The sequence below is a fragment of the Mchenga conophoros genome, linkage group LG3 (assembly GCF_057382185.1).
Source record: "Mchenga conophoros isolate Kocher_MC1m ecotype Shallow Benthic linkage group LG3, M_conophoros_male_GT1.1, whole genome shotgun sequence".
Taxonomy (NCBI): Eukaryota; Metazoa; Chordata; class Actinopteri; order Cichliformes; family Cichlidae; genus Mchenga; species Mchenga conophoros.
In genome coordinates, this window is record NC_140528.1 from 53,394,213 (window position 1) to 53,401,829 (window position 7,617).

The window sequence follows — 7,617 nt, forward strand, 5'->3', positions numbered from 1 at the left end:
TCATTCTTTGTTTTTATTCTGGCTCTCAGGTGATCGGTCTTGTTGCGTGGCATGGCACAGGGTGACAATGTCTGTAGGGAAGCAGTCTTTGAGTAGGATACCTCTGTCTCTCTGGCAATCCAGGTCTCCAATAAAGCCATACCAGTAGATCACAAGGCCTGGACCAAATCTGTTCCAGTAGCTCCAGAATTGTTCATTGAGATAGGTTTGATAGGTTTGATGGCTTTGATCATCTCCAAAAGAGGCTTTGCTCTCAATCCAGTGTACAATGTGTCCTTCCACAGCAACTGGAACCTCCAGGATGATATCAGGTGTTTTGTCATAGCCCATAGTTCTCAGATGGTTTTCATCCAGAAAGGAAAGGTTCTTCTCATTCAGTTTTTCCCGGAGCAGCACTTCATGCTCATGGCCTATGGCGTGTTTGATGCAGTCTACCAGCGGTCCATAACAGCAGTCATTTATTGTGCATTGGTAGACATTACTGGCCAAAATTTGGTCTGGAATTAAAGATGGCTCCTTCAGCATGCTGTTGAGGACTGATTTAGATTGCATTCCACCATCCTGGCCCTGAAGGAACCTGTCCAGGATGATACGAGCCATCAGCGCAGGAGACAGATCCACCTCATTGGCCAATTCAAGCAGGACAGGAGCAGTAGGCTGTGCCTTGGCTTCACTCAGATACCTTTGGTAGTAGCTTTCAATAACATCCGGCACATGGTGTCTTGAGAATGTCCTTTTGATCCATTTCTGGTACTCCAGGGAGAAGATGCTCAGAAGAGTGGACTGTGAGTGACTTGGAAACTTGTCCTTCAGTATCTTCATGCATCGGCGTGTAGGTCTCAGTTTTTCAGTCCACCGCACTATCTCTTTATATTCTGCTCGGGACAGTCTCATCATGAGAAAGGGATCTTTACTCTTAATTCCGGCAGTCCTAGTACCGTCCCCGATAGCCTCCAGTCTTGCTTTTTTTTTAAAAAAAAAATCTTTATTTAAAGTAAACAAATTTACATGCCGCGGCCACTGATTTTGATAGGTTCTTTTCTTTGTAGTATCGAGACTAAGAGAAAATGTGGTCCAATCAGCTCAAAGCCTCGCTTATATTTCCGCAGAGCGCGCGCAGCTTCGTCACGCACCAATCACAGAGAGGCTTGCGGCAGCGCGCAACATCAATGCACTTTTCTCCAATGAGCATCACACACCGAGGCGGGGCGATGTTCCACGTGGAGCCCGTCACCAATCACGAGCCGGAGCGGCACCGCGTCACAGCCAGTCACACACTTTAAGAGCAGCGAGTCTCCTCTGTTCGCTACATTTTCTGCTCTTATCTTCCCCTCCGTTACCAGAAATCCACCGAGCTGCTGATCCGCAAGCTGCCCTTCCAGCGCCTGGTGCGCGAGATCGCTCAGGACTTCAAGACCGACCTGCGCTTCCAGAGACATCCAGCTTGCTCGCCGCATCCGCGGAGAGAGAGCTTAAGCTGCACGCTCTCCTACCAACAACGGCTCTTTTCTTTTTTTTTCAAAACTTTATTTAAAGTATACAAAGGTACATATAAAATGCACACACACATACAATTACATATACAAAAGCCATGATCACACACCACTCACCAAAGGAAACGAAAAAAGAAGGTCAAACAAGGAGGAAAATCGAGCATCTGAGTCCACGAAACACTTTTCAAAACTTACAATTTCAATACGTTCCAGGGGAAAACTTTCCCAAGTTTCAGGTCCATTGTTCGTCTTCTCCGCAGATCTGTAATGATATGTTTACTCACCACATCACTACTTATCATTTTTTGTTCAAACACTCCTTTGGCACGGGTTTTCCAAATATGTGTGTTTATTACACACATTACTAACCAAAAGAGTCTCCTTTTGTCGTCACACATTTTTTAAACAAACCATATTTAACTGCTTTAATATTGACATCCACATCATAGCCAATCTCTGTCATCTTATGCCTGATCTCAGTTGTCCTATAACAATCCAATAGAAGATGTTCTAGGGTCTCATCTTCATCACAGCCTGTCATAGGACATTTCATGGTGGTAACGAAACAACTCCATTGTACCACCGCCCTCACAGGGAGGCGCCCGAGCGAGATGAGCCATACCACGTCACTCATGCTTTCGGATAATAGTTGGTCTTGTATATTTTTAACTATTAAAGGATTTTCATCTTGATTTGCATACTTATATTGGATTACACTTTCATTTTTGGATTCATTAATTTTTTTATAAATATTTTTCGTATTATCTTGGAGAATATTTAAACTATATTGTTCCCATTGACTTGATAAATCACCAAACATAAGTCTGTGGTATGGAACGCCCGCTCTGGCCCTGCCTCTTTTCTTTTGCCACAATTCCTCCTTCCCTCGAACCCACGGGGCACCCCGAGAAATTGCACTTTGAGTAATTTTTATAAAAGGAATTCGCAAAATAATCTCTAAATCTGGGGCTCCCAAACCCCCGTGCTTCCTACTCTTGTACATAAATTTTCTCTTAGTCACTTCTCGATTGGATCCCCAGATAAATTTAATGCACATCTTAGTTATTTTCATTACAGTTGTTCTCGGAGGAGGAAAAATTGCGGCAAGGAAAAGAAGTTTCGAAATTATGTGTGTTTTTACAATATTAATACGTGTTTTATAATTTGTATCTTTGTTCTCCCATTTCATAATTTCCATTTTAATTTCATTTTCTTTCTTATTCCAATTTAGTAAACTAGAGTCAGTATTATCAATCCATATACCCAAAATTTCAATCTCCCTACAAAGAGAGATCATCATTTTAGGTTGTCTGGTCTGAAGTCCAAGCCACACCCCTTCAGTTTTGTCTTGGTTCAGTTTGGCACCTGATGCCTGTTCGTAGTGGTGTAGTATCTCCATAACTGAAGACAGTTCGTTTTGATTTCTAATTATCACCGACACATCATCTGCATACGCCAAAGCTGCGATTTTATGGGATTTGTCAAGGACGTATCCCTTGATTCGTTTATCGTCATTGATCCTTTTCAATAAGGGATTAATTGCAAGGACATATAATGCAGCACTCCAAGGACATCCTTGTTTAACCCCGCACTCAGCACTAAAAGGGGATGAAAGCTTTCCATTTACCTTAACTCGCACTAGGGACTTTTTATACATCAATTGAATAATGGAAATAAATTGGTCCGGGAAATTATAAGCTTTCATTACTTTCCATAAATAGCAGTGAGAAACAGAATCAAAAGCTCTCATTTGATCTAATCCTAAAATGCAGAGTTCTGAATCCTTGCCATTATAAATAATTTCTCTTAACATACTTAAGTTATCCCACATCAGTCGTCCCTTAATTGCGCATGTTTGTTCCTTTTCAATGATAATATCTAATACATCCTCTAGTCTGGACATAATTATTTTAGCAAAAATCTTATAATCTACATTCATTATTGTCAGTTGCCTATAATTATTAATATCTTCTCTTTCACCTTTCTTATATAATAAACACATAACTCCTTCATAAAACGATTTACCCATTGTTTCTCTTTCTATTCCTTCATTGAAATACTGAGTTAATAATTCAGACAGTTCTTTACACACAAGTTTGTAAAATTCAGAGGGGAGTCCATCCAGACCAGGTGTTTTATCGGTACTAAGTTGGTTAATTACTGACTCCACTTCCTCTCTTTTAATTTTTCCAATCAAAGTTTCATAAATGACAGAATCTAATGGTTCAACCTCACTCAAAAAATTGTTAATAACATCGCTGTTTGTAGCTATGGATGAAAACATCTCGGAACAATAATCTCTAATTACTTGTCTTTTCCCCTCTTCTTTAAAAACTGACTTTCCATGTTTATCTTTAATTGAGACAATAAAATCATTTCGACATTTCTTTTGATTATTAAGAATCATATAATCGCTGTTTCCATGAAAGTCAGTACGTCGCAACATATTAAATAAAACTTCTCTATTGACTCGATCAATGTCCTCTTTAAGAGACATCATTTGATTTTCCTCCTCCTCTTCCTTCTCCTTCTTATTTCTTAAATATATATATCTGCTCACATCTTCATTATATTTTACATTCTTTGCATGATTTATTTCTCTCTCTTTCAATTTAAAAAGTTGACGCATACGTCGTTTAAGGAGCTCCCAAAGTTCTGAGAAAGAAGTAGTAAAAATCTTATGATGTAATATTTTCTTAATTTCAGATTTAACTTCAGACACTAGCAACTCGTCTGCTAACAAGGATGTATTCAATTTCCAATAGTTCAAAAATTCATGGGGGCAACACGATACTGTTGCCATAACCACCGTATGATCAGAAAAGTCTGTTAAGAGAGTGTCATATTTCAGACCTTGAACATTATGTGATATGTAGAATCTATCAATCCTTGTTTTAGTAAACGAATCGAATCTAGTGTAATGGACTGTATGTGGATGCAAGTGCCTGTATAAATTACGAAGTGCCGCTTTCCTTATAAACTTTAACCAACAATTTGCCTTCTCGCAATTCTCTAAATTCAACCTTGGATATTCTATCAGTTGCTTCAGTAACGATGTTAAAATCTCCACACGGAATTATATTAAAACCAATCTCTAATAAATACTTCAATTTTTTCAATAATTGTATCTTTTTCGTTCGTTCGGGTGCATTATAAACATTAATAATACGCAACCTTTGCCCGTAATAACAGCAATCAACAAGGAGGAGTCGTCCCGGTATTATGTCTCTTCTTTTGATTATATTCACCGCATCTTTTTTAAAGAAAATACCCACTCCATCAGAGCTGTCTTCCCCTATCGATATTATTGAATGGGCAGTGTTCCACATTTTATTTAATTCACATACATCTACGTGTGTTTTTAATCTCATCTCTTGAAGGCACAAAATATCATAATCAAGTCTTTTTAAGAAATCAACCTTCCTTTTCCTGCTCTTATCTGATTGGAGACCTCTGACATTAAATGTAATTATTTTGATGTTACTCATAGGTCCATTAAAGGAGAGACCATCTCAGAAGTATTACTCACGGAGGACTTGGTCTATTATCCTTCCGCTTATCTCTTCCAGCGCTAGAAGCAGAAACGCTCCTTTTTCTGCTTCCTCTCGTATCCTCGTTGACGAGCTCATCGAGGGCCGGGTGACTTCCACTAAAGAAGGTCTTACGTTTAACTCTCGTTTCCCCGGGTAGCGAAGCAAGAGCCAGAGATGCCGCCTCTGAGAGAGGAAAGGATCCATGGTCCTCGCTATCTCCGTCGTCATCACTCGCTGTCGATTTCTTCGTCGTCGCTATTGCTTTTATTCTCACCATCCGATGTCTCTATGATTAGGTTACCATCTAGCTCTTCATCACTCTCGTCACTTTTTTTACTTGACTGAGACAGTGGAGAAGGTGACTCGTTTTGAACAGGACTAGACTGGTTATCCTGATCATCCACTTGTGGATTATCCAATCCAAGCGAAACTGGGGGTGACAGTGGGGCAGCCGTAGGAGGAAGGGGAGGGGGACGAGAGGGAGGGGGCTCTCTCACCTGGTCATTCACGGGGGGATCAATAACTTGAGAAGGATCCACCAAGAGCCACCTCACTCACACAAAGAGCTCGTCCTTTATTCTTATTGTTAGTATTGTTTTTAAAATTGAATCTTATGCTCACACTTCAATCTTCATGCTGTTTCTATTCCTGAAATTACAGTTGGCATCAACATGGAATTCACTGACTTCAGTTACGAAATTTATATTTAATAAAGTATTTTTCAAAGAAACCTGTTAGTCACTTGAACTCAAGTTCACTCATAAAATGTGTCCTTCATAATAACGTTACAGGCTATGCTAGGCTTTGGCCCACATCAGTCTGAAACTGTATGTAACCATGAATAACGTGTTTTGGAAACTAACTGCACAACAGGCAGCACTATTAGTTCTCTCAGTCTCCCACAGTAGCATTTCCAATTTTGATTGAAACTGTCAGAGAAAACGGCAGCCTCGAGCAGGCCAGGATATTAGTTTACAGAGGCTGTTAAAAGTATGTGTCTAACGTTAAAATGTTGGTGCCACAATAATTTCATCCTAATGGTACTGACATATTCATAGGGTTCATTTTTGAGACAAAATATCATGAGGTAGTCATGATTTTGCAAATATTCCACCTTGGAGTGCAGTTTGCACAAATTGTTTTAATAATGGTGTAGTGGTGGAGTAATGGTGATACAAGAATCACAGGTGAAGTTGGATGATGACTTGGTGGTTCATGACTGTATTTGAAGCACATGTGTGACTGCATGTATGTGGAATGGCTCACTGTTATTCATCAGGTGACAGAGGCAGCTCTGCCATGTTGTAGCTCGGACAGAGGTGATGATGATTTGGTGCGATAGATTAACTAGTATTTATTATCATGACAATTGTTAGGCTGCTGATGTAAATTGCTTCATTAGTGTATATTTGACAAAGAATCTGAATTGACATGTCTCACTTTTTATATGGCACGAATCCATGTGTTATTTTATCAGGTAGCAATATGTCCTAGTGCAGTCAGAGCGGAAGAGCCAGGGCCAAAGGTGAGGCACATCAAGCACACAATAATTTTAATCTGAGGATAAAACGCATGTACTGAGGCTGAAAGAAGCTTCAGTGCTCTCACAAGACTAAAAAGATGGCTAAGGTCAACAATGACTCAAATGAGATTAATTTCCTTTCACTGCTCAGCTCTTGGCTCAGCTGTGCTCCAATCCCTCCATATTGTGGCCAATCACATGCGAGGATATAGGATAATATCATTGTGTGAAAAACAGAGAGGGTGAGAGACGCAACAGTCAAGTGGAGCGTGCGTCTGTCCTCTCAGTAAGTGAGTGAAACAGTAGACAGCAGTGAGGAGGGCTGTGTGAAAGCAAGAACACATAAATATGCCTGAAACCCGTAAACAAAGCAGCATCTGGCTGCAGTTTAAAGACTTTTTTGTCTCGGTGTCATCTCGACTTTGTCTTGGTCTTGGTTTAGGCGGTCTTGACTACAAGTCTACAGTCTATAAGGGGAAAAAGCGAGGAGCAGAAGACTCGTTCCAACTTTCATTCTGCCAGTTTCTTCTCTCATCACATAAATACCTGAGCAGTGACAGAGACCGTGGGTGCAGCGTGTTTCAGAAACACGCTGCACCCACGGTCTAACACTAACACTAACACTGTTTCTCATCATGGCACAAAATACTGAGAAGCATCCAAGCTTTTGTAGGCCTTCAGATCCTATCCAGGATAACTTGAGGCCTTGTTGATAACATAATGATATAAATCATGTGGTGTGAAGTTGGGGAGAGTGCCAGAGTTGCAGGTCATAGAACCAGTAAACACACTGGAGACAATAAGTAAACATCCATATTCAGCCCTCTGTTACACAATTTTTCCAAAACGAGCAATTTACACTGTACACTTGTTTGTTTTCTCATAATTACCATCGTTTATTTCTTTCATTGGATTGGAAAACAAAACTGTGATTTTGGGGTTTGTTTAATTTAATGTTTGGTGTGATAATCACTGTAATATGTTTACATCCTTTGTAAAGATTTTGTGTATTTCAAGGGTAAAGCTTTCATCCGCATCAATCTTATGTGTCAGGAGAGAGACCTGACTG

The 7,617-nt window shown here is 40.0% G+C and overlaps 1 pseudogene; it reads right to left on the reverse strand.

The window, feature by feature from the left end:
- On the reverse strand, positions 1–997 carry LOC146579494 (CDAN1-interacting nuclease 1 pseudogene; annotated as a pseudogene).
- Between the last annotated feature and the right edge of the window lie 6,620 nt (positions 998–7,617).